This window comes from Ciconia boyciana, chromosome 2 (assembly GCF_034638445.1).
Source record: "Ciconia boyciana chromosome 2, ASM3463844v1, whole genome shotgun sequence".
NCBI lineage: Eukaryota > Metazoa > Chordata > Aves > Ciconiiformes > Ciconiidae > Ciconia > Ciconia boyciana.
Window position 1 is genome coordinate 163,008,818 of NC_132935.1, and position 27,882 is coordinate 163,036,699.

A 27,882-nucleotide genomic window follows, 5' to 3' on the forward strand; every position below is an offset into this window, starting at 1 on the left:
AGAGCCCAGGGAGGGGACATGGTGGGCTCTGTGGGCTTCACCGTCCTACCAACCTCTTTCTTCCACCATTCCCCACTGAGTTGCACCATGCTAATTGCAGCAATGTACTTTTGCGAGGATCCCTGGAGCAGCAGAAGTTGGTACTAAAGTTCAGCTGTAACAGGAGCTTTGTTTAGCGGTGCTGGGACCAGAAGGTCAGCAGCAGCTGCTCTGCCAGGGTTTAACGCTTTGTTCACCTCTGTGCGCTCGCCCGTGCAGAATTTCCTGTTCCCCAGGCAGTGCAAGGAAGAACCTTCTTTTATTTTGTTAGCCCTATTATTCATCAATTTTAACTCTGTGATAACACTGAAGAGACGGCCTGCCTGCAGCTCTGTTGTGCTGTAATACAGTAGCCAGCAGCAGTTTTTCACTGCTTTTTCTCAAGCAACCCCAGGTAGCACCAGGAAATTTCACAGCTTGTATTTTTGCAAAGTGCTGTTCAAATGATGGCAGTTCTTGAGAGCCATGGGGCTGCACCACTGTCAAGATATTTAAATCAGGATAAAGCAGAAGTACTCGAATAAAGTCCCACATTGCAGGAGATCAGTGTAGCAATGCAGAGTGCTCAACTGCTATTTCCCAGTGCAGATCCCACCTAGTCTGAATTTCCCCGAGCATCTGCAGGGTTGGGGAGTGCATGTGTTAACCTGACGGAAGCTGGGGAGAGTTCAGAGGTGACTATAAACGAACAGATGAATCTCTAGGAGGCCATTATGTGAAGTGTCTTGAGCACATGATGGACAGCCAGGAGTCCCCTGACTCCCAGCCCCGATTCTGCACCCTGGCACCATCCTGGCTGCACCAGCCAACAGGGTGGGCACAAGCCCCTTTTCCAGCTCTGAGGACATAGTATGCAGCAGCACAGTTTGCATCTATTCTGCTAAGAGGATCTTGTCCTTCAAAAAGGACAGCCACATCACAGCTGTCTGGTGGGGATGCCTCCAGCCTGTGATAACCCCCAGACTGTGCTTGGACATCACCTGGGAAATGCCAGCAGGGCCATGCCAGGGACTGTGCTCACCATCTAACACCACGGACAGTGTTGTGCTGCCGTGGGAGTCCATGCTCAGGACCTGCATAGTTTACCAGTTGAGATGTAGCTGATGCATGCACCCTCCCTGGCTGCTCTCAGCCCTAAAGGTCTCCCCCCAGACTGGTAGCACACGCATTTCCCACAGCTTGTGAGCAGCCAACCCAGCCGTGCTGCAACAGACCTGCCAAAGCCTTGGCTCGGCCCCTATAGCTCTACTTCCCCCAGGGCAGCGGTGTCTCCAGCTCTGGCAGTATGCCACGTCTCGTACATACGGCCAAGCATCTCAGAGGAGATAAGACTACAGCTTCCCAAGCACTCACCCACCCTTGCCAGGGCCAACGCCACGTGCATCCCTGCTGAGCTGCTCTCCAGGTCAGCTCGTCTCATATCACAGCTCTTCAGCAGCCCCTGCCTGATCATTCAGCTACAGTCCCAGGAGTTACAGCTTTAAATTATACCGATGTGTAATGGTGATAGCCTTTTATTCTCCAGCCTCCTAGCTGAACAGCCATGACACTTTGACCAGAAACCTCAAAGAACTCCAATTACTTAGAAATTGCCCCTCCTCTTCACTAGGGTTTCCTGGTGTGATACTTCTCTGTGGCTTTGCTGTTTAGTGCAAAGCTGAATCAGTGCACTCAGACAAGAGCGTTGTAATGTTGGCCATGTCACATACAGGGCTCCTCATATCACAACCTGGTAGCACTCACTGTCATCTCCTATGTCAGCTCTGGGACCTCCATGCTGTTTTGTAAAATGCTGGACAACTCTTTGTGCCTGCTCAGAAATGGCTCATGGAGGACTTGGACAGTGCTGGCCCATCAACAGATGCTGGTTGATGATATCCCACAGGGGCTTGTGGAGTATGGACCATGCTCATCTGGTCATAGCATGAAGGCTACTTCCGCAGATCACCAGTCTTCCTGCTTACAGTCACATGAGGAAAAGGCTTTCATCTACGGATGCTTCAGCAGCTTCATTTCTGTCTAGATTCCTATCAAGAGCATTGATCAGGCCAGACTTCCCCATCACCAACTTATTAAAAGAAAGAGGTGCAGTAGAGCTGTTCAAGGGGACACACCTGTATAAGCATCCCTGCCAATCTGGAGATGTTTGAGCAACATGGTACAGCCACGGCCACGTGGTCCGTGCATGTCTGTACCATGGCAAGTCTCCATCTACGCATGGCTGAACATAAGGAAAAAGCCTTTTATAGCGGGATGGAAGCTGCTCTGCTTGCTGAAGACATGGAGGGGAAGCAGGATCACGCAATGAATGACGAAGATGTCTCCTCTGCCAGCTCCACCGCGAGCAGCTGTGGCCACGGGAATTCAAGTCTTGGCGGCTCTGACACCTTGCAACACGCCGGACCAAATTATCCAGTGAGTTAAACAGCTCTCGGCTCCAGCAGAATTACGCCGGGGGCCAATTTTGGCATATCGTCCGCAAAGGGCAGCGGGAGAAGGCAGATGTTCTTATCTGATTTGAACCAGATCGCGCATCTCTAGCAATCCCTGTGGTAATGTATAATCTTGGGCCAAGCCAAGAAACCCGATCCAGTGCTGGGGCCTCCAGCTGTTACTGCGCTACAGTCATAAAACCTGCTTCGTGCACCTGCTTGTATAATTCAGTTCCATGGGGGAAACAGCCTTCCTGGCCATCCCCAGAGATGAGTTTTGCCCTGAAGAATGAAGCTGGCTACTCCTTGTAATTGTAGCTAATATGGTTAGCATTGGCTGCCTGCTCCTCTAGGTTTGTTAGCATGTTTCTTGCTTTGAAAGTATGGGTTTTGAGCCTTGCAACTCTCTTCTCCTTCACTGTTCAGTGGTCACTAAATCCACAGAGAGATGCAAGCCACAAGAAGGTGCAGACATACCTCTCTGCATGGGCACTCAAGGTGACCAAGACTGGCTCTTGTAACAACATCAGCTGGGATGATAGGAATATAGCCAGAACTGAATGCAAGGATCTTTCTCTCACCATCTTTTAGAAACAGACAAGGAGACACAACCACCATTTGCAAAAGCAAGAGTGACCTTTCAAGAAAATTTCAGAAACAATAGCTATCTAGACCCACGTGAAGGTCCCCTACATGGGCTGTGATGACCATGATCACCACGTAGCTCTCATTAATGACAATCCTTATCAGGACAAAGCTTGATCCTCTCTGATCCTCAGGGCAAACAGCAGCAGACTCAGGACCAAACAAAGGTAGACTTCTATCCCACTCTCACCTTTTCATTCTTCCTTTTTCCCAAAATCCATGGGAATATTTCCATGATGCAGGAACATAAAAGGGAATATGATACTGCAATTTCCTGTGGAGAGGCAGCTGTAAGTCAATTATCAGCTACCTTTAAGCTAGGAAAAAGTCTCTGAATTTAAGAGGACAGACACCAATAAAGTCCTACTGAGGCAGACTCTACAAATAAAAGAATGAACATTTTTGCACAGTTTCTTTTGAAATCACGGAAGAGCAGCTCCGGGCAGGAATAGAGCTTTCTCTGTTATTCACTGGAGGACTCAAAAACTCCAGAGGAAACATACCCTCCTCCAATAAATGACAAAGGACCAGCTTTCTCCCTTTTCTCACTGGTCGTAGCGAAGTCAAAGCAGATGCAGTGACCCACAGCAAGTCACGGTTTGAATTGGCTGCAGCAACCCAGCACGTGGCCAAGGGTCTGGCCACTCCATGTCCCAGTCCTTTCCAAGAGCTGCAGAAAGGCTGTTCCCCAGCAGAGCTTCAGCTGGTCTGTCTGCTACAGGTTCTTCTCCTGCATGCTGCAGCGGACTGTATTAAGTAATATAAGGGACATCTGCTGTCTGTGGGTTTTCTTTCATCCCCTCCCCAGGAGGAGACCAACCTGGCAGGTAGTCCAGCTCCCTTGCATTGTTTTGGAACTCCCCCAGGCAAAAAGGCGGAGAGAAGGCCCCCAGGTCACACCTGGCCATTCCTTTTAGCAGCATATTGTAAATATTTGGGACAAAAGCCTTCTGGATCCACTCAAACAGGGCTTTTTCCAGTGCAGAAAAAGACACACGTACCAGCAAGCATTTTGTTTAACTCCGCGTCCTGGCCCTTTCCTAACTCTCCAGGTACTTACAGGGATGGGAGGTGACCTCAGGCCAAACAAAGTCAGTCCGTGGACTTTCCCACTGGAGTCAGCAGGTAGGATCAGACCCAGAGCCCCACGGTATCCAAACGTGTGACAATCACTCTTAATGCATTTGCCCTGTTAACACCCAGTGCAATGAACTGTTTTGCTTTCCTGCTTCTGATGCAGAGTCCAAGCCCCATGCAAATTAAGAACTCCAAAATGCCTAAGAGTTTTGCAGCACAAGAAAGACCCCACACCTCCCTGCCCCAAAACTAAACCGTGCCTCTTGGATTCCTGCACACTGCCTCCAAATAGGCAAAAAAAAGTATTGCTCCTTTCTGAGAAGAAGACCTGGATGCAGCTCCTTACCAGATACAGGTGAACTGTCATGGTGCTGGTTTGGGTAACAGGAATGGCCTCCTATAGCCTGGATCCAGTCTTGGGACCTCAAGATCTACCATTCCTACCAACAAGACGGGTTAAGGGAGCAGAGAGAGGGAGCAGATCCCTGTGCATGTACCATGCCACTTTGACAACCAGCTTCAACCATCCCAATAACTTCTTCTCATGCTTGTCTTTCCCTTGGTGAGCTTGTAGACCTACCTTGTACCTTGTCTGGCCCTTGTCTTATTTGTTTCCCTGTCCCTGTAGCATCAAAAGACATCCCCATAAGTGCTGGCAATGCAATAAGAGTGCTTCTTGTTGCAGTGCAATTGATTTCACTGTCACTGATGCAGACAGCATCACTGGGGACTGAAATAACTTCAAACTAGCTTAATTGATTAAGCAAAGCAGCTGAAATGAATATTAGTACCCTGTATGGGCCAGAGGTATTAAAAGCAAAAAGCATGGTGAAGCACAAGAACACCAGCCTCCAGCTGTGCTGAAGGGAGAGGAATGAGGGGAAAATAGGGAACATTTTTTCCTCATTTTATTCAATCTCTGTCTCAGCTTCACAGAACTGGAGAATAATTTGGGTTGTCAGGAACTTCTGGAGGTCTGTAGCTCAACGCCCTGATCAAAGCAGGTCTAGGTTCAAGGTCATATCTAGTTGTTCAGGGCCTTGCTCCACTGAGTTTTTGTTCTCTCCAAAGATGGAGACTTCTCACCCTCTCTGGGCTTCTCTTCTAGTGCTTCAGTGCTCTCATGAGAAAGACGCTTTTCCTTATGTCCAAAATGAATTTCCCCTGCTGCAGCTTGTGCCCATTTCATCTTCTTTGATTGCACATTTCTTCTCAGTAGCCCTCCTTTAGGTAGCTAAACACAGCAGGAAGCTGCCACCTCCTTTTGCCTTCTCTTCTCCTGACACCTTGAACAACCCCTTTGACCCAGAGTGAAACACTTTACTTTGACTTCTAGTAAGTAAAGCAGCAGCAATGAGTGCTGGATTTTGGTTGTAGGGGTTGGTGTCACCTCCCATTCCAGCCACTCTCCACACTTTGCTTTCCAGCTGAAATTGTTCAGCAATTTGCAGTTGAACGTGTAAATGTGCTTCTGATGACCAAAAGTCACATTTCTCATCAAACTGAATATTCACTACTAAAATTCACCCAAGGAAAAATCACTAGAAATTGGGTGCCTTTGAAAAATTTCACCTGTTCTCAGCATCCTCCCCCTTAGCTCTCCTGGGTGTTAAATATTAAAGTAAGGAGCTGCTGGCTTTGATACAGAAGTAGTAATTCTCTGCCTGAGGTATTTCCTTTCCTGGCTCTCCTCCCTTTCAACTCAGAGTGATTTTTTTTTTTTTAAATTCTGTAGTATTTGCCTATTTCCAACACCTCCCCCACGTGGCATGATGTCAAATCAGCAGCAAGCAGGCCAGCAGGAACATATATTCCCATTACCTTCAGCACTACAGTGGAAGATTTTAAGACATAGCCAGTAAATTCAGCCTTCTGCAGAGCGATTGCTCAGCAGAAGTCCCTCTTGCAAGAATGTCACTATGTGCTTCCCACAACAAGGCAGCCAGAAGGCTCCTGCTGTTACCGGCAGATGGTTGGAGGGTCAGCCACCACAGAGCCAGGGCTTTCTGGATGGCTTCACTGGGATGCAGGTAAGCAGAACTATTGCTACATGTCTGGGGAGAAAATGCAAGACCACAGCCAAGGTTGGGGAGCCCCACAATGTGTATTTGGAAGGGTTGCCTCTGTCAGGCCCAGTACTATTACCTAGGCAAGGACAGATACTTTCCAATTGTCACGAGCCCTGGTCAGCTCTTGGCCTCTGTGCAATCCTATGGGAGTGAGGTCCACAGGCCAGTGGGAAATCTCCCCATTTGAATTTGTTTTTCCTTTACTAATTCCCTTCTGTTATTACTTTTATCCCATATCAAAGGCTAAGAGAACAGCAGTACCTTGTCTGTCTGAGAACTGAGACAGAAACACATGAAACAAATGATCCAACAACCATTTTGTATTAACCCACTAACACATATATGAATTACTAAGAAAGCACTCTAGTTTCCTTTTTTCCCAAACCAAAACAAATCCTTGCCCTGCATGGGCTATAACTCAATCAAAGTGTTATTAGATCGGCCATCAGAAGATGACCAGACCCAAGGAACTAGATAAGAGGTATTTGGGGATATCCACAGAGGTATTTTGGGACTCAACTGTTCATTCCAGGTCTAAACTTCAACTGGTTTCAAGGAGATAAGCATATGCAGTTCTGGGCTCTGCTCCAAGACCTGGGACTTGACCTTTTCCTGTCCCCACTGACCCAAAAAGAGAGTAGCTTCTGTGAAGCTCTCACCATATCAGAACAACACTTAAACTCAGTAAGGCAGAATAGATACCCTTCTGCTTGAAAAAATTCAAGTGCCACGTGTGAAAATTGACTTTAGGAAGGGAACTGAACCTGTGAAGATTCTGAATGTGGTCACGGGAGGCAAGGTCCAGAAAGAAACATGAGCTCCTAGGCTTCTGCCATGGATATCTGGTGCCTTATAACACCTTCCCTACTCCTAGGGACAATGATGATCTATTTGTTTCATTACAGACCATTGCTGTCTGGGTATTTCAAGCTGCTGCTAATTAGCAATGTCTGCTTCAGTTGCCACTATAGCACTAATCTGATTTTATGTAGTTTTAAGTGGACTGAAACATTTCCATCTGTAATATTTCTCTCCTGTTCCTTCTGCAAACATGAAAGATAAATGCTGATCAACCTGACAGGTAAAACAAACGTAACTAAGGTGGATCATTTAGATCAACTAACATTTATCAGGCAGTCATTGTATATTCCCATATTCCTGGAGTGCAAGGTAACTTTCCTGGACTATAAAAAGAAACTGTATTGCTCAATTGCAGAAACCTGAAATATATTTCTTACCATAAGGAGTATCATGGGCCTCTACAAAGCGAAGGTTTATGTCTTTAAAAAACCCAGTTGCCTCAAGATTTGTAGCAAAATTTCACTATGCAACCTGGCAGTGGAGCATCACCTGTATTTTCAGTCAACGTCATCAGCTGCTTCTTGAACTGAGATCTTGACCCACAAAGTGCCTTCCTTACAGTCTGACTGAGAGGTGGGCATGCAGTCCCCTTAGCAAAAATGTCCTGCATTTCCACACCCAGTTGGACATCTTCCCTTCTTCAATGACATCAATGACCCTGGGCAGGGCTTAGCTTGAAAACAAAACCCTTAAATGTAGGCAGCTGAGTGCCTGTGTCTACACGTGAGCTAAATGTCCAAGTTCCCATAATTGCAAGTGGAGATCTGGGCCTCAGTTTGGTTGTTCAATAGGTATCCAGTGCCACTTGACATGCCTCAGGATAGCCAACACACCTGTACACACCTGGCAGATGTGTTCAAGGACCTTTTGGAGACCCTTCTGGGGCAGCAGGCAGAGCCCATACAGGAGACTCAAGGCCATCTCAAAGACACAAGGCATTACGGTGGGAAGGGAGTCCTGACCCTACCCAATACAGTCAAGTGAACATGGGGAGCAATTCATGTGCTCAGCTGATGCCTGTCTATTCTAGAGAAAGCTGTATTTCTCTCCAGACTCCACTGGCTGTATTGACCGAATCTCCACCAACTACAGTGGGAACTCAGATACCTAGACCTCATTTGGACACCCAGTGTTAGATGCCAAAATTTTGTCGTCTTAATTTCACACTGAATTGCCTCTTGTGTCTACTGAATCAGGTCACATCGCCCTCAAGTGGAGAAAGGCACGATCACAACGAGCTGCGCAAGCCAGCAATCACCGAGATGCAGTTTTCTTTTGAGGACGCTAAAAAAACCAGGGATCTACCCAGTCCTCCAGGACAATGTGTGCTATGAAAAAGCAAGAACACAAAGGTTGCAAAGTACAGACCAAAAAAGCTACAGTGGAGAAGCCCATAATTCATGCTGCCAAGCCACCACCATAATTCAGCCACCTCGTACACTTCCATTATGATACTATCTCACCCAACTCAGCATCAAACAAAAGATGGTAGCAAAGCCAAGAATATAATTTACCTCTCCTGGATACCCACATTGTGCCTTAATCACAAGAGAAAGTGTTTGCTTTATGGTGCACTCTGCCTGGTTCACTGTCCAAGGGGCATGTTGAATGAGGTTGGGGCCCTCTGCTGAAATATGCAGGATCTTGTATAAAGAAATCAAAACAGGAGATAACACTGAACTCACACGAACAACCTGATTTCCGGCAGCTTCTAGCACCAGGGTGCTTGACTTTGCAACCTTTGGAGTCTTACTATTGTTCTCGGTTGGATTTTCTCCAGGTTAAAAAAAAAATCAACAAACTAAGCAGTAATGTAAAAAGAGCTCTTTTACATGGAAACATACTGACTATTCCCACTTAAGTCTAGAGCAAAATCTGAATAAAGATAAAAGTGGAGATCTTTACAACTTGAAGGAATGACTGATGGTAGTCACAGGTGATTATCTCCCATTTGGAAACTTCGCCAGAGGATAATACCCTGTGCGCTCTGTTTACTTGCTAGATGGAGGAAGAATGCTGGAAACAAAATTTTCTGAATCCTTCACCTGGCTCTGGGAAGGAGCATTCTCCAGTAGAGGTAACTAATCACACAGGATACACAGGAAATGCAAACCTGAGGTCTCTCCACACCAGTTCACTGACTGGGAAGGGATCTTCCTTACTCACACATTGTCCTCTTTCAGCTCTGTTTCTTACCCCCATATCAGTGGAGAACATCTCCTGTGGAGGTGGTCCTATTGCTCGGAATTCTCTCTGTCCCATTCTCTTCCTCCAAGTCTGCTCCTTCATTAGATCTCCCAATTTATCCTGTAAACATGATGTTCAGGCTGTAGAAATGGTTGAGCACTCTACCCAAAGTAAGAGGTATAGATGAGATGTTCCAGGTTTATAACAAACTATTCTGACCACCTTGGATATGTCAGGCAAATGGTTGGGGTCAAGAGAAAGTGGCTTCTGGGACAAATCTTGTCCTCCTGCATTCCACAGCAAGCACTTTCCACTCCAGTATAGCCTGTGCCTAACCTGTTCCCAGATTCCCCTTCTAATCTCAGCCTGGAGCAGCATGTGTGCAGCCCATTTTACAGCACAAGGACCTAATTACATTTTCCAGCTGTGCAGCAGACTCCCGCAAAGCAAAATAAAGCCTACTAATGTGCATTTCTTAGCTACCACTCTTGGACCTCTTGGAAGCAGTCCATTGCTCCCAGGCTGACAAGTGGTCTGAAGGATGCCTGCACCCTTCCCACTTCCACCAGGAGAGCTTTCCCTCTTCTCATCCCTGCTCTTTTCATGCATCAGGCCTTCCCTTTCCACCCAAGTGCACTTAACATCTCCTCAGACTGCTAATTGCCCTCTGGAAAGCACCACAAAACCAAACCCATGCTCTACTGCACCGTATAAGCTTTGGCAGCAGCTGATGGTTTTTTTCCCTCCCCGTTGCAAGAAGCCTGACAAACATCTTCATGCTTCTGCCTCTGCATCCAGTGAGCCATTCCTCTGGCTCAGAGTGGGTTTGTGTGAAGGCACCATCTCCTGCCAATGTGGAGAGGAGCCCGGGCACCGAAGGGGGGAACCCAGCAATGTGCAAGTTGGTCTGGGAACCAAACCAGCTGCTCTGAGGGTGGTGGTTAGCAAGAGCCCCACAAAGGTGTCATCACAACAGCCAAAACATGGCGCAGTGGAGAAGTGAAGGAGGGATTTAAGTACAAGAGAGAAGACAAGCGACAGTCTCCAAGAATCCCTTGCTCATCAAAACCAAAAGCAATCTTAATGAGAAACACAGGCCCCAGGCAGTCACAGGGAGTCTATTTAAAGAAGGTTCATATTCTATCCCCTACAAAGTTTCATGGAGCATTTCATGGCGCGTAAAGGATCATCTAGCTTTATCTCCTCTATACAACAGGCTGTGAGCCAACCCTTTTTGGAGCCTGACAATGTAGATTTGGAAACAGTTCTTCACTGAGAAGGAGGCAACAGTGCTGCGGGCCGTGGCCAGAAGTAGGAGATACCAAGGTACCATAACCCAGAGGTACTTCATGACCTCCTGACTGCAGGGTGCTGGGGTGAATGCTCGCTCAGAGGATGCAGCCTCTGGGGTTTGGGGCTATGCCCCCAGCTAATGCTGGATCTTAAGGTCGTTTTGCAAACCAACCACTCTGGCCACAGAGAAGCCTGGATGAAGGTAGACCTGAGCTCCAGGGCTCTCTGAATGCGAGCCAGCCCAAGCACACTGGGCATCGCAGCACTGGCCCAGCTTTGCTCAGCAAACAGAGTGGTCTGAGCACAAATTGCACCTGGCACGGCCAGACCAATCTACAAATGATTACCCAGAAGGGCTTTACACTCTTTAGACACCCTGTTTAAGCTTAACTCTTTCAAGAGGCCTCAATATAGCACTTAGCACAGTATCATCTATGAAACAGTATATGATAACCGTTGGAGATAGCGTAGAATACAAGTGGTAGATTAGCATATCCAAACTGTTATGGACAGCTTAGGGAAATTTAGCATGAGTCAGTCTGGCCGGCAGGTAAAGAACCTGAGAATGTCAAAGGTGTGAAGCATTTGGGGCTTTTCCTGGGGAAAAGGCTAAGAGAAACAGCTTGAGTGTCATGAAGCCAAGAAACAAATTTTTCCTCATTTGGATTAAGATAAAATGGTGTGATTGTAGCCATCTGCTTCAGCTAGATGAAGATATTTTAAATTATTTCTTAAGAAAATAAAAGAGGGATCTGATGTCCCAATTGCATTCCTGTCCCCAAGTTGGCATTCACCTCCACCTGCAGATGCCCCAGTCTTGCATGAAGTTCAGTCACAACACTTATGCCAAATTTCTGCCTTAGTAGTCAATTTCCCTATTATCCTTTAAAAAAAAAATCCCCAAACAAACAAAACAACACAACATTTCCCTTCTGATTGTAAGTATCTATGTTTCCTCATTTTACATTTGAGTTTATTTCTATTCTGCATTCACATTTGCATACGGTTCCTATCAGTTCTACACATAACTTTCCCAAGCCATATCTGCTTTGCTTTATCCTTTGTTTGCTCATTGTAAGGACTGATTATATAGTTAAGCAAAATTTGCTTTAATCTGTCACCACGAAAACCTAATCATTTTAGGGCAGGCACCCTGAATTCTTGTGAACTGTTATCTAATGTCTGGGAATAAACAGACCACAGTAATAAGTAAATAGAGGATACTTCTGAGCATCCTGAGGATGCCGAGACCATACAGACTCAGGACACATTTGAGCCGTGGTTGAGTTAGGGTCAGCACCACAAGAAAATTTGTGATTTATGGGCTCACCATGTGAAGCTTGCTCTCTGCCCTAAAAAAGAGACAGTGACTGTATGGCTTTCCCTCTGCTACCTGCAGCCTGCCCTCCTTCAGGTGCTAACAACTTCTTGGCTTCCAGTGACTGAGGGCTGGGTTCTCACCATGGGAGGGCTCAGGTTCAAATCCTGCACCTGATCACAGTGGCCGCCCTCTCATTACACAAGCCCTCTCCTTCTGCCAGAGACAACAGGAAAATGGACCAAAGCCTTTCCTCCCCCGATTTCCACTAATCTCCTGCATGAGCCATCAGGGCCATCCCTGCAGGGCTCCCTGGGTTTCCACAAAAGACACTGAGATGTGCTTCCACTCCCTGTAGGTGTTGAGCTCAAAAGCAAACCAGCCTTGCTGACTCACAGGCCCCAGTATGGCTCTTCACCAACTTGCTCCAGATGAGTCACCCTGCGGGTGAGTAATACATTGCATCTGCAGTGCATATTTATGGCAGTTTTGCATTGACCATGTCAGCAGGGAAATTGTTTGTGTAGAGTAACCATGGAGAGAACGGAAATGTTGAAGAGGACCGAGAGGTTAGGGATGAGGAAAAACCAAGAGGGGAAAACATATTCCACCTCCGCAGCCCCAGAGTACCCTACATATGTGGAATCAGTGCTTAAAAAGGAAATATTTGCCTGTGGCTTTTTTTTTCCCTCTCCTTTCCATGATGTCTTCCAGTCTGGAGAAGCTGAAATGCTGTAAGAAGAAGTAGCCTTCTGGTGGTGTCATCAGCATCTGGAGCCCCTGCAAATCTCACAAGGAAGCACGTTTGCACAGTGGACTCAGCTCTGATGAGCTTTTCCCATGAGAATAGCTCTAAGCAGATGCATTGAAATTGCCAGGCAGGTTGCCCTCACCAGCTCTTTCACCTCACCCTACACGCTTCTGTGATCACATCCCACTGGTTTGGCTCAAAAATCATGACTAAGTGGCTGCTGAGGGTACATTCCAGAACCTCACTGCCTTGCTCTCTATTAAGTTTTTGGGAGGACAAGAGTCGAGAGGGCAGGAAAAGGGATGGCTGTGTCACTTGGGTCCTACCAGCCCCTGCTTGCAGAGAGGCAACATGCGTCTTCTTCTCCCCTCCATCAGTGTGGTTTGTACCATCCAGACCACCTTTGCAAGGGAAAAGGCAAAAAAATCCCATAATCTTATTCTTTAATGAAAGGTGAGATGTCTTTTTCCAGGAATAGTTCACACCACAGGACTTTCCATAGGTGGTAAAGGATTATGACGTTATTATGTATTTTTGTAAATGGTTAATCAGTCAATAGATATAGCCACCTATAAACTTTCCCACTGATATGGTTTTAACTGTCTGTTAGAGATAGTACTTGTGTCTACAACGTCACTTTACTCTGTATCAACCCAATGAATTAGTCATAAACATGGTCAGTTTTTCTCTTTTATTGTTGGTCTCCAGTCCAGAAGCACCTTTAAGCAACGGGTTTTACAAGGCCGCACGGCTGGCTCGGTTCTGAACATTATTAATTTGCCCACCTGCTTCATAGAAACCACATTTCCCCCTGCAAATAAGAGGAGGGGGCTGCACTGCTTTGCTGATTGCAACACAAACCATAGAGTCCCTGACTGCGAGATGTGGCAGAAAATATTCCTGCTTCTGCACAGGTTGTACCATGAACGTTCACAAGAAATAGAAATAAAATCTTTTCTTTCACTGCAATACAGAGCTCAACTTCTCATTTCATTCGCAGCAAAACTCAGCTGAAAATGCTCTTTTGGCAAAGATAGGTTGGGGTGCTTTTTTAATCACTTAAAGTCAAGAAAGCAGCAAAAGCGAGTGAATATGTTTATAGACTGATTTGCGCTGCAGAAAAAGCTGTACTTTGTACCACTGAGAACCAATGTGCATACAATGGGTAAACACACAATAAGAACAAGCAAGTTTAATTTTCTTTCCAAACAAACTAGACAAGGGAAAGATTATCCCCTCCTTGGAGCTGGCTTTGCAAAGTTTACTGCTGACTAAAACTGCACTACCTTCCCTTTGCGGTGTGTTTACCTTAGATTAGACTTAAAAATTAGGTATGCTGAGGTAAAAATAGCTACACATTATATCAGCTGGAATATAAGGCTCCTTTTCACAGCGTTTTTTTTAAATGTACTGGCACTTCTCAAGCTCCCTCACACTGGGACCAGTTCCCAGCCAGTCTATAGAGCAGCAGCTCAGTCCCTCCAGGCAAGGAGCAAGTTGTACTGGTGGTTATTGGCTGCAGAGGTAAAACATGCACCTACAGTGCAGGGACTGAGTGCTGAAAGCAATTAAAGACATTTAGCAGCTCCCTGGCTAGTGTGACCTCTTGCAACCAGTAAGCAAGGTCCTTCTCATTTCCCACGTGGGAGGAACAGTGTTGCTGCTGGATAACAGTTTCTTCTAACCCACGACCACCTATCTGAGGTGTTTCACAACCTCCCCAGGCAGTCAAAACCCATTGGTTAGTAAAAACTGCTCGCTGCAGCCTGGATCCTGGCATGGGAAATATTTTTTTAGATTTACTTTCACAGAAGAAGTAGCCTGATCTGACTGGCTATCAGGTAACTCAAGGTACAGAAAATCTGGTAGAGGTTCCTTCTCAGAGCCAGAAAGCCAGGAGCAAACTGTCTGATGAGCATTAAGAAATGCAGGGATTAACCTGATTTTTTGGCAGAACGGAATTTACAGCTTGTCTGCATGAGGATGTTATTTCAAACAAATGGAAGATATGAATTAAAGGCATCATGGTTGTGCCAGAATGGCTCTGTGTGTGCACTCATTTTCTTTTCAAAATCCCTGCTTCTTTCTAGGAGGGACTGGGACAGAATGGCCGTGCTAGGCAGGTCTCTGGTGGCAGCAAAGCCTGGGGGACCCACGTGTAAAGCACAGGCAATGACTTACCCTGAACCCTGGGAACATTGCTGGCAGCAGCAAAGCGTGACAAGGTTGAAGGCCAAAGGTTGAATGGGAGAGACAAAACTCATGCTAGTGCTGAGCTGTGTTTGCCCAGGGTGACTGTCCGGCATCCAGGAGAAGCTGGGATGTTTTGCCAGCCTGACATTAGAACATGGAGATGAACTGATTAAACCACACGGTGTTACCTTTACGTTGGACAAATATAAGTACTTTTTTGCATTTCTTGGTCTCGATACAGGTCTGAAACTCTCTGGAGCAGAGGCACATCTGAAATGCTGTACAAAGGCACAACTTTTGGGTCCTTCACACGGAGCATCCCAGGTCCTCCTCGCATACCCTGTCCATGGTGATCCCCAGCTGCCCCACTCTCACATGTGTAGCTGTGCAGTGCTTTTCCAGCACCAAGTCATGGCGGTTTTGGACCAAAGGTGAGTATCTTCATGAAAGCACGTTACCCCCAGGTCCCTTTAAAGGTTTCTAAGGTCCTGGTGCAATTCTTCTCACCCAAAGTAGACATCCAGAATAGATCAGAGGAATCCTTCCTGCAAGGAGAGATTGCTTCGTGCCATCCTGCTGCTCAGTCTGAAAGAGCGGGAATCGTCCGCTCCATCAGATGACTAAAGTCACTGTGACAGATGACCTCGACCCCCTAACCCAACTAGCAGTAGTTTGGTACAGGCTCCAAAGGAGGTAAAGGCCTGAGCCGTAGCCGGGACAAGAACTCCTCTAGTTTCAATCTGTTCTCTAAAAACCCACAAAGGAGCAGAGTGACACAGTGAGCATCGATGCATATGAGCTTGGAACACCAGTCATGCGATTAACACATGAATAGCAGGTGGCTTTTCCAAGATTCATTTATCAAGGAACAAAGAAATTTGTGGTTACAAGGAGTCTCATGCATACCTTTCCCATCGCATGTAATTTGACTACAAGCCAACCACTTTATTCCATAAATATGACAGCCAAAGTGAGCCTTCTTCGAGCTCTCCCTGCTAGGCAGCGTGGCTGCATAGCGGTGATCTCCCCTTGAGCTGAGACACCTCTCAAGGTTGCCCCTCAAGGCAGAGAGACCTTTTACCAACAGCGGATCTTTGGTAAGTAAGTGACTGATAGCATGCTGAATTAATGCTAATAAAACATTGCTAATCCATGTAGCTATTAAATATTAATTACTATAAACTTTGTATAGGTAATTCCATTAGACATAAACCATTGTCCAAGTCAGAGACTAAGATTGGACCTAGTTGCACCTAAGCTCCATCAGGAGTTTAGAAAGCAAGGGGGTCCACTCTGAACCTCATGACTCAACGGGAGGGTCTTCCCTACCCTTTTCGTCTCCAGTCTCTGTGTGAATCATTCTAACTTGATTCTAACTCAATTTTCCTTTGTATGTTTCATCCATGCAGTAATTAATAAAGTGAACCTTGCCATCAAACTTATTGAACCTTGGTAAACCACTGTTAAACTTTGTTAAATTCCATTGAATTTATTGAACCCTGTCAAATTATTATTCTACCTCAATAAAACATATTACTGCTTCTCTCTTTTGAGTGAGGTGCATTCCACTCATTTGCGACAGTCAGAGAAAATGAATCTCAGCTAGAGGGATGTGGAGGGTCAGCAGACACCTGAAAAACAGCTATTAAGGCAGATCTTTAGGCCCTGTATCTGTGATAGAGATGTCTGTGTTGTGTTTCAAGTCCAGGTCCAGCTATCAGCTTCTGAAAATCAGATATATTTGGATTCAGGACTGGATGAAAAATGGATTTAGGTCAGGACCTGAATTCCTTAATGTGAGTAGTGTATCTCGCTCTGGACTTCATTTCCCATTTCTCTAAAGGTGCATGTTTCCTGCAGCTGGAGAGCGAGAAACACACACAAAATAAAGTGAAAATTTTCCTCAAAGACTAATGCTGTTGAGATCTGGCAGAAAAACAGAACGCAGGTTTTATTTTCTCAACTGTACACAAACGCAGGCATTTTATAAACAAGGAATTGATTCAATTGTTTCCAGAGGTATGAGAGTGAGTGAGAGAGCTGAGATTTAGCTATTAAAGACAATCTCAGGAGAGGAAGGGAATTAGTCTCCAGTTGAGCCAGATATTTCCCTCTCAAAAAATAAATGAATCAAAGTCATGCTCAGTCAGCCAAATTATCCAAGCAGATGCCAGCATCCCTGGTTTCTGGGGTTTATGTGATTTTGGAAGAGGGATGCAGTATTCTCTCTAAATGGAGCATCCTGAAGGGGGTCAGGACTGTGGAGTGTCCCAGTTTGGGGATTTTTAAATAAGACAAAGCTGGTGAGTCTATAGCAGCTCCATGCCCCGGATGTATGGGTTTGATTTGTAGCTTGCTGTCAAGCCCTTCTTGGATCTAATTCCTGCCTGCACAGCACCCTGTGTGGGTCAGTTCCAAAGCTACTGCAGAACTGAGCTCCCTGCCCAGCTCTGCATTGTCTCCCACTTTGCAGTAGGGGGGGTCTCACCTCTTGGTGCCCCACTTTGCACTCAGGTACTGTGCCCTGATTTACACAAAGCAGGCCAAGATGTGTTTCACAGAATCATAGAATAGTTTGGGTTGGAAGGGACCTTTCAAGGTCATCTAGGCCAACCCCCCTGCACTAAGCAGGGACACCTTCAACTAGATGAGGTTGCTCAGAGCCCCGTCCAACCTGACCTTGAATGTTTCCAGGGATGGGGCATCTACCACCTCTCTGGGCAACCTGTGCCAGTGTTTCACCACCCTCATCATAAAAAATATCTTCCTTATATCAAGTCTAATCTACCTTCTTTTAGTTTAAAATCATCACCCCTTGTCCTATCGCTACAGGCCCTACTAAAAATCTGTCCTCACCAAAATGAAGTCACTTAATTAGCTCTGGAAATGGTGCTGCTCCACATAGCTATCTAGCCCTTTCCCCATTACCTAGCAGCTCCAGGAGTAAGGGCACAGACAGGCATCTGCTACAAGACCTCGACTCCCAGCTTCCCTCAGGATCTCCAGCTGGTCCCACGCAGAGCAGCCAAGAGCTGTTTTTTCACAACCAGGCTCAGGGAAATGTCTAAGTGGCTTGAAACATCTCCTTCTCCTTTCCAAAGCTGTCATGTGGAGAGTGGCTACTGAGGTGAGCCAAGGGCTTGGCAGGTCCAGCAGGTCTATGTGTCCCCTTGGTAGGACCAGATTATGCTGGCCAGCTGATGTAAGGGCACAAGAACTATATTTAGCATCCCAGAGAAGGCAAGGTGTTCCCAATCACAGTGAGGGATTGAGGTTTTCTGCAGCTCAAAGCCCAGCTCAGTGTTGGGGTCCCTTGCCCGGCGCCCCTGCCTTGCAGCGACTCCCACGTCTCTAGTACAGCAGAGCCCAGCAGTGGTGTTCAGTGGGGGCATTTCCACCTATAAAAGCCACCCCCAACCACCACTCACACATAAGGAAGGCTCTGGCATGCAGACCTACTCCCGTAGCATGACTGCATCCCCTGGCTTCCTTCCCCTGCTCCCTGACTCATACCCCGAACTCAGCAGTGGGCAGGGGGCCAAGAAGGACTCTCATGTAACTCACAGCCCCCTGAAAACCTCTTTGAGGAGGGATTTCAACTTAAGGACAGCATGGACTAGCTCCAGAGGCCAACCCTGTGGCAAGAGGCGGCTAGGACCCAGGGGAAGCCTGGCTGCTCATCCTCTCCTGCTGCGTTGCATCCAGCTCGGTACCACGGCAGCGCGGGTTTCTCTCTCACATGCCCTGCAATGAGCTGACTCTTCCTCAGGCGGAGAAACACGGGGGCCCAAGCGGCCACTCTGGCTCCCTCCCCGAGCCTGATCCTATTAGCAGCAAGACGGTGGCAGCCAGCCCTGCCAGCCGCAGGGACACCACGGGGACCCGCCACGGCCATCCCTCGCTCCACGTGAGCCCGGGAGGGAAGGCTCAGCCAGACGAGTCCCCTTCGCCCTCTCCGAGGGACACGGCAGGGGAACGTGCCAGCATCCATCATTGACAACAAGCCCGGCTTGCTCGGGCAATGGCATGGCAAAGCAGCATCTCCTCTCCTGGCAGCGCCAGGGCTGGGGGCTGCCGGCCGCTCGGGTTTGCTCGTGGGCTGGCACAGCTCAGTCCCCTGCCCTCCATTGCCAGCGGTGTCGTTCAGCAATGCGATGTGAGCAATTCCCCTCTGTCTTCTTGGAAGTGAGCAATCCTCCGGCGTGAGTGCAGGAGGATGTAGCCATGCTAACACCCATTCCCTTACTCAGTGGGGTCCCTATAGCCCTTACAAAAAGTAGAGCTGGGCAGTGCAAATTAGAAAAGATGGCTGGGATTGACTTTTGGAGAATAATTCATTTTTTGGTGAATATTTCATTTTTTGGTGAATATTTTATTTTTTGCATGTCTGGCATTTCTGCACAGATACAGATACATGGGTGCACAGATATACTTCCAGCAAAAAGGGCTCTTCTTTTGTAGCAGTCTGAGCCCCTGGAGGAAAAGTTTTCCTGGGAGGAAAACTACCACTTCTGGGCAAACTGTATAGAGCATTTTGTCCTAGGATTTCTGCTCTGGGAACATTCCTGTGTGCCCTGGGCTCAGTGTTTGCCTGCTGTAGGTCAAATCCCAGTGCAACCATCTGGATCCATATCGGTGCTTGGGTCAGTGTGTGGAAGGTCTAGGCCTGTTCAAATTAAAATGTAAAGAAAGAGGGACAGAGGGAGACCAAGAAAAAAGCAGTTTTATAAAAGGTTGTCTGAAAGCTGGATTCTCAGAATGGAATCAGAATGGAAAATATGATCAAACCTGAGGGAGAGAGTTTTGGCCAAGAAGGATCCTGACCTTCCTGGGTGACCAAAGAGTCCTATCACAAACTTGAAACCTGGGATGAGACACACACGTGGAGTGACAAATGCAGAAGTTTATAAGCCATGCCGTATAAATAGGGAGCTCTTATAGAATCTCAGCACAGCTCCTGATGAGATATGAACAGACTCACAGGTTGTGGGAGACAGCATATGGCCTTGCCACTTGCAATATCAGGGCTGCAATGAGCCAAGAAGGTTGCTTCTAGCCTGGTGGCTCTTCACCATGACAAATGGTGCCATGGAGTCCTTCAGCTGGATGCTGTCTGCCCATCCCGCTAGCAAAGCTGGTCTGGAGCTTTTCAGCAGAGATGCTGAGAAACCGTAATTCTGGCATTGACCCCTGGAGATGTATTCATGGACAAGGGGGTAGGATTTATTTATCTCGCCCCAGGTATCTACACTGCTCTCAAATGAGAAAAGCAAAGAGCCACACGTGGGGCTTCTGCCTCTCCCTCTGCTCAGTGCACTGCACATCCTACTGCTGACTGCTGACCCAGGGAAGCCAGCTGATCTTGGGCCAGGCACAAAGAAATCACTGTATTGGAGCAGTCACCGGGTCAAGTGCTCCACTTACAGCTGTGACCACAAGCAGGTGCTTCAGAGGAAAGTGAGAAGCTCTATCACAGCTTTTCCCTTCACCCTCATCCTCACATCTGCTCGTTGTATTTACCACCATCTCTCAAAATGCACGTGATTACTTTGTTTTTGATTCATGTGGTTGAACATGGTCATGGCCCTTAACTGGGCCTGCTGGGTCAGCTACAGCACTAATGCCAGTAATGCTCAATTAGGGAATAACTTGCCCCCAGCAATCCAGCTCCTGTCTGCAAGAGATGGGGTCATGAAGAATCACCGCCCATCCATTTCCTCCTGGTCTCAGGTTCCTTCAGATGTTTAGCTGCAGAAAGTACAATTTTCCAAGCTGTAACTAGCCAAGGGCACATACCACCAACAGCCCTGACCTAGAGAGGTTTCTTCAGAACCACCTGGCCTCCCTGGGAAGCTTGCAAACCTCCTTCTATCGCATTGCATCTGACAGCAACTCATAAATCAGCCCACAGTTGCTGGCAACCCCTTTGAGGATCCTGGTCTGCAGTTTGCATTTGTGATGAAGTATGTGTGCAGGTGAGGAGGGCCCTGGGGGAAGGCAGCCAGCTATGGATGCAGCTGCCAGCTCCAGGAGCATCCATGGGTCCCACGCTGACATGTGGGGCTTAAGGCAGCCTGGCAGTCACAGTGTGGCGGTTTCACGAGGGCTGGATTCAGCCGTGACCTGTGCAAATTGCTGCTCTGCCAACCCCTTCCCACGTCGCCTGCAGCTGCAGCCACGCCAGAGAGCACTGCAATTGCCTCCCTTTCCTCCCAGCACGGCTTCACCTGATCATGTCAGCTATTTTCTTTGGCCTGCTTCTTCCCCAAAAAACCCACCTCTCCGTTTCAGCAGAGATTCAATCCGCAACATTTGGAGGTGATTACGTTTGAAATTGGGATCAGCGCTGCAAAGTAGAGCTGAGTTCCCCACCACTCCTCCTTTCCCAAGTCTGTGTTCAGGAATACAGTTTGATCAAAATCTCTGAATTTTCATAGTAGGGAAAGAGCCATAGACTAAACTGTCCTGGACCAGATTTTATTTCTTTCCTTGAATAAACTGAAAAGTTTATTTGCAGCACCAAAATAAAATAAAATAAAATATAGCGGTTAAAAATAAAACTCTGAATTTCACCAGTAACAGAGCCCAGCAAGTATTTCCATCTAACAGTAATGCATTACATACGGACTCAGGGCTGTACTCTTCCTTTGAAGATCATGGGAATTTTATCATTTATTGCTGTATAAAAAAAAAATGCTGAATACTCAGTAAGAGTCTGGTTGGCTGCCGACTGAAACACTTTGCAAAGTGAAATCATCCCAGGCTTTCTGTCCAAGAGCCGCTGCCTTCGCTAAGTCTCACACCAGTCATGTGGGTTTGGAAAAGTTCAATGTGTTGGGAATGGATGGTTTGAATGCAAGCTGGTGGCTTCACTGTGTCCACCCATCTGCTTCTGGTGACATGACATGGCACCTGTGTGATCTCAAAAGGGCTGTTGGGTGACTTGCTTCCCTGTGTCCCTGTTACATGGGGAAGTAGCTTTGGAGCATTGCCTTTTCACTGCATATGAAGAAACTGGAGACAGGGAGGAGAAATGGCAACCCAAAGAGCCCATAAGAGACACCAGAACAATGTCTGGGTCTACTGACTTTCCAGGCTGAAGTTGTCTTGCTCTGGATCAAACTGACTATCCTACCTCTTTGCACATCCAGGTAGACAGCCCAGGTGAAGATGACCTTGAGACATTAATGCTCAGAGTATGCAACCAGAATTCAAGAAACCAGTGAGAAACTGAGACTTACTACAACCTTGGGCCACCAGATCCTTGATCCCTATCCAGTCAATGGAAAAAAGCAGTTGTTGAATAGTGAATTAGAGGATCTCCCCTGGCTGACATGGGGGTGCTTGCAGTAGCAGGCAGTCTGAATTGCTCTTTTGAACTGCAGTGCCATTGAAAACGATTCAAATACAGCTTTAATCTGATCTTCTGTCATCTCTTAACTGACCAAAAATTTCAACACGTAAAAGTTCTGCTAAAACCTGAACACGTATCGCTTCCCCTCCACCCATCTACAGCTAATGATTAATGGGCTGGGGGAGCAAATGGTAGAAGCTGATCTTTAGTGAACAAAGAGTCTGTTGCAAAACACACCTCGAGCCCTGCAGACTGCCAGCAGTTTTGTTTGAGAATTGCACCAACTTCACAGTCCTTACACTCTGCAAGCACCGAGTCCTTGTGCCAGGGACCGAGAGGTCTGGTTGAAACTTTCTTCTGTGTTCAGAAATGATCTGTTCTTGATAATGAAAGTTTGAGCCCAGATTGTGCCACTTAGTCATATATGTTGGTATATAGCAGCAACGTAACAGTAAATAACAGATTTCCATCCCTTCTTTCCTCCTCTTGGAATTTAAGCTGAAACTGAAAATCTTTCAACTTTTTGTTGTCCCTCTCCAAAAAGAGAAGGGAAACCCATGTTTTTAAACAGCTCATTTGCAGAGGAGTGCTAAACAAGATGAAACAGAGTTCCTGCCAAAGCAGTGGAACAAAGATTTCACACATGCTGAGCAAAAAGCTCCCCATTCCTTACTCAGCCCCCTTTTGTTATAGGATCAGTAGGAGACCTAGCCTGATACTAGCTGTGAGTGAGCTGACTAACGCTGGTGTCTCATAGTGTCCTTCAGATCAGCGAATACATTTGCACCCAAAGGGATTAGCTCCAATGCACAACCTTTCTATAAACATCCTTATCTTATGCAAGTAAGCTCTGGGGATTACCCTTGGTAACCTCACCCTGCTTTGTATCCCATTTTCTGCTTTCCTATAGGCTTAAAATTACTATCCCCTTCAAAAATTTTCCTGTGGTTGAAGTGCTATTGAAACCACAACAGTGTCTGCCTAGATAACTCTCTTTTCCCCATAGGCACTTTACAACCCTCTCACCAATAGACTGGTGGGATGTTCTTCATACCAGGTTAGCTGTCCTAGGAGACCTGGAGTTTATATTACCTGGTTGAAAACAGACTAGGAGTGAAAATGTAGGAGGAAATTCAGTCTGAACAGAAAAAAGTTGAGAGGAATGAAAAAATTCAGTGAAAAAGGAGAAATAGGGAAAGAAACAGGCCAGTCCTAGAAGGCAGCATAATTCAACTGCTTATTTGACAAAAGTGGCAAGACTCAGAGAAAATGCAGAAGAGTTTTTGTAGTGATCAGAAGTTAAAAATAATAACAATAACAAACTGGTGGCTTGCAGAAAAACAGAATGAGGAGATGAAGGAGACTCCATAGATGAAAAAGATGGGAGCGGCAGGTGCTTCTGGGAAGGGAGCTATCTGGGGTGAACAGGCTACAATTCAGAAAGGAAAATCCCATTCCAGGAGAAACACACCAAGAACAAGGTTTTCTCTTGGCCCTTGATCCCAGTAAGGGGGTACTGGGGCATTGTGGCATTTCTACATGGGCAGCTGGGATAGCTGGGATTTCACATCACTTGCATCTTTGGACTTTCTGGTGGCGAAGGCAAGTGAGGATGAGCTACCTTGGTAGTTCTCCATCCTCTGCCAGGTTGCTGGCAGGTCCTGCATTGCCAGCAGACCTTTCTCCAGCTTGTCTTTTCTGGTGCCTGCTGAGTGATCAGTCAAACTACTGGCCCAAATGCTCATGTCCTAGACCTGCCTGGACATATGATCTGACATGAGGGCAGGTACAATTCCATCCCGTGGACCTGGCAAAGCTACAGTAACACCAACTGATCCCAGTCCCTACCATCTCCCAAAGTAAAACACAAATGCCAGTAAGTCTTTCTCATTTAGTGGTCAAGGGCTGAAAACAGACCAGGACAATGTTTTTTCCAATCTGAAAGGACCCCTGTGAGGAGTAATTTTTTCTTTACTGGCAGGGCTCATACAGGTAGATCACAGCACCACATCCCTGTGACCCACAGACCTCATGTAGATGGGGACCATGACACATACTGGGCTGAGTGGCTGCCAGTGGCCCATGGGACATTGCATGGAAAAGGGGCAAATGCATGAAATCTGCGCAGGAACTGGAGACAGCTGTGATTTGTACCCTAAGTGCTTAAGGTCTGACAGATCTGGGGCATTAGTAGCTCTCACAACATCCTCACCAACACTACTATTTACTTGTATGTGATTTTGGTAACAGCAAGAAGGGGGAAAACCCTCAATGAAATAATCAATGGAAACAACAATAGGACCATCTTTATAGGCTGTAAATTCCATGGAAGCCACAAGCAATTAATTTGCAACAAAAATCACCTTTAAACAACCTTTTTTTAGTCATTCTAGAAAAGCATAACACAGCAGGAGCTCCACTTTACATGAAGTTTTGTATGCCAATCCAAGGGAATCTATTTTGTACTTTATAGCCCTTATGTTCAATTTTTAATTATTAGCTTTTCCCCTTGCAAATTTAAATCCACTCCCATTACATTTAGGGAACAATAGTGAAACCCTCTTGTAGCTAATTTAATGCCTTTAAATTCCCATGGAAGGTAGCCAAAGATCTTGTATCCTAATGGATAGTAAAATGCCTACCTTATTTTAGGGGAGGCAAGTTCAAATCCTGCTTGTGGCTATATTTATTAGACGAGGTTGTTGGTTAACTTCTTTTTTTGTTTTCCATCAGGATGACTAAAGAGAAATCTTTGCACATTATGCTAAAATGACAATGAAATATGTAGCAGCTTGTCCAAAGTATTTCGCATCCCCTGAAGGTAAGCTGGGAAAACAATAGCTTGATCCCATAGAAATACACACACCTTCAAACAAAATGGAAGAGAGTTACCATTGCCATCATCAAATTAAGCAAGAGGAAGAAAAAAGGGTGTTAGACTGACCATACTCAAGCACCTCACTGAGCAGAAGGATGTTTGTGAAGGCCAGTGGAAAATCTTCACTCTAGCTCAGGGCCTTAATTTTTTATTCTTCATTCCACTGGAAGACGATGGCAAATCTTCTGCTGACTGCTCTGGAGGAGCACAGATCTCCAAGTCTATTTCACCTTCCTCCCAAAAGGTGATACAAACCCAATAGCTACTACCAGCAAGCACATCACTCAGTGTACCCATGGCCAGCCTACACCCAGTTCCCTTCTTCCACAGCTACCAGACTCTGATCTCAAAAGGACAGGACACCCAGCAAAGATAGGGTAGGAGGTGCAACCTCCACGACACGTTTCACATTTCGTGGCACTGACCTCAGTTACACAAGTACTTCTCGTACCAAGTACATCTTCTGACAAGATGCTGTTAGCACACTGATGACTAACTAGTTCTGTTTTTCGTTGTCGCTGTTTTCTTCTTAGTGCAGGCAATTTAAACCAACTTGCCACTATTGCATTGATGGAGTAGCCTCTATGGTCCACAAGAAGCCCAAGTCTCTTATTTCATGTCTGTTTCAGATCCATAAACCCGCTCACATTTGCCTTGAATGCACCATGACTTCTGTCCTTATCCTGATGAAGTGGCCCAAAGCTTGCATGTACACATGTACAATCTTCCATCTTGTTTTGAGTCATTTGGTCCTGCAGGAGACCCTAGAGAAGAAAATCACCAAGTGCTTCTGCTGCCACAGTTTGTGCAAGAAAATGTTTGTTTAAACCCAAGGACAACCCTGGGTTTCCTGCTTCTTCTTTCCAGATTCATCACTAAGTATCTCATTCAGTTTTGGGGAGTATGATGCAAAGTACACAGGAAATTAATGGAATAGTTGGAATACCAACAAAAGTAGTGTCTTTTTAGTGGATGGAAAAGTTCATGGAGCATTTGTGCTAATCAGCTTTTATTAAATGAGTTCAAGTGACTGTGTGCAGATGAAAGAGCATCAGAGTATCAACAACTCAGATACTTTTGCTAGAGGCACCATTTGACCCGGGAATCAGCAATGGCTTGAACATAAAGCCCTTCATTTGTTCTTCAGTGCCACTCAACTTAGGGACGTGGAAACAAAGTTCATGTACCCACCATGCATTATGCAGGGGAGCCTAGTAGAGTTTCTTTAAGTATACAGACCGAGATGGCTCCAGGACCTGATCCATCTAAATTAATCAGTATGTTGCAGTGCCTGAGCTGAGTCCAGGACGCAGGACGACACTCAGCTGGCTTGACTGCTGGAAGTCTCTCCAGGTAGTCCCCAGCTTGGACAAGCCCTCTCTTACAGCTGAGTACTTGAGGAGCTTTTGATGATATGTTTTCAAAATTTAAGGGGTCTGGTCCTGTTTAGGTTTATTCTTCCTTCATCATAGTTGATATATTGAGCCAGAAATGTGTTACTAAACCAGTATCGTAATGATGCTGCGCAGTTCCTGGAGGAGCAGCTTTTAGCAAATGAAGATGTTTATGTGTCAATGTGAGTGAGGTATTCAACTCAGAGGAGATCTAAAGCTCAGTTCAGTGAACTATGGATCTCCAAGGCAGAGCAAGCAGAGTCTGCTGCAGGTGGGACAAGGAAGGCTCCTTGGAGGGGATATCAGCACAAGAAAGAAAGTGAAATACACATTAAGCAGTGTGCTGCTCTTACGGTGAACATCGTTCCACACCAGAAGATATCTTCTTAACTCAGACTTCTACTGTCTTGGTTGAGAAGACCACAGCACCTAATACACATTATCCTGTACAGTTAATAAACATGAATAAGTTAAATTGCAGCTGTGTCTGAAGTGGAACATACTAGCTGTTTAATAGGACACAACTCAGTTCATAAAAATGAAAATACGAAAATACGTTTTCATTTGACGTTCATGTACATCGTCAGGTTGTGTCTGGATTCATGTGGGTGGCTGGGGTGTGCTGAGTGCACATGCATTTCTTGAGAATCAGAGACATTCTGATAATAAATTATTCAGTGGCTTTTTTTTTTTTTCTTTTCTGTTTCCTTCTCAGTTTCTGGTTATACTTTAAGAATTTTGCAGAACCAGTTTCTGGAAAAAGCTCTCTACCAAATAATTTTGATGAGTAATTCCTAGGCAAAGCTCCCCAACACCACTTCACTGTTTGGTCAGTTACCAGGACTATTCAGTATGAATATTGCCTTTATTAAGATTTTGTCATTTGTCAGTGCTTGGGTGGTCATGTGAAAATCTGCTTGGACAACTTCCTCTGCAAGTTACATTTCAGTCTGGGAGAAAAAAAATATTATATAAATATATATATGTGTGTGTCTATTTATATGTACATAGAAAGACAAATTTAAACCCGGGCCCCTGAATCTATTGCATAGAAGCATGGACACATCAGTTGTGCATTTGTTGCAGGTAGACCCAGGGGGGATGCACACACCAGCATGTGACCGTATCTATGTGCAAGATCCCTCATTAAGCCAACCAACAGTGCTGGAAGGAACAAGCAAGCTGCTTCACCAAATCCTCTCACAGCCTGAGGAAGGGTTAGCTTGCTTGGTGGATTTTTCTGACTGTTTTGGTCTAATAAAACAGTTTTGGTCTAAACAAAAACAACACCTTGTCCTACAAAACTTGCTTCACTTGTTTCCCTTGACCACCAGTACTCCAAAACCACCAGCTGAGAAGCACCAGCTCTCCAGAAACCAAGTGTGACTCAG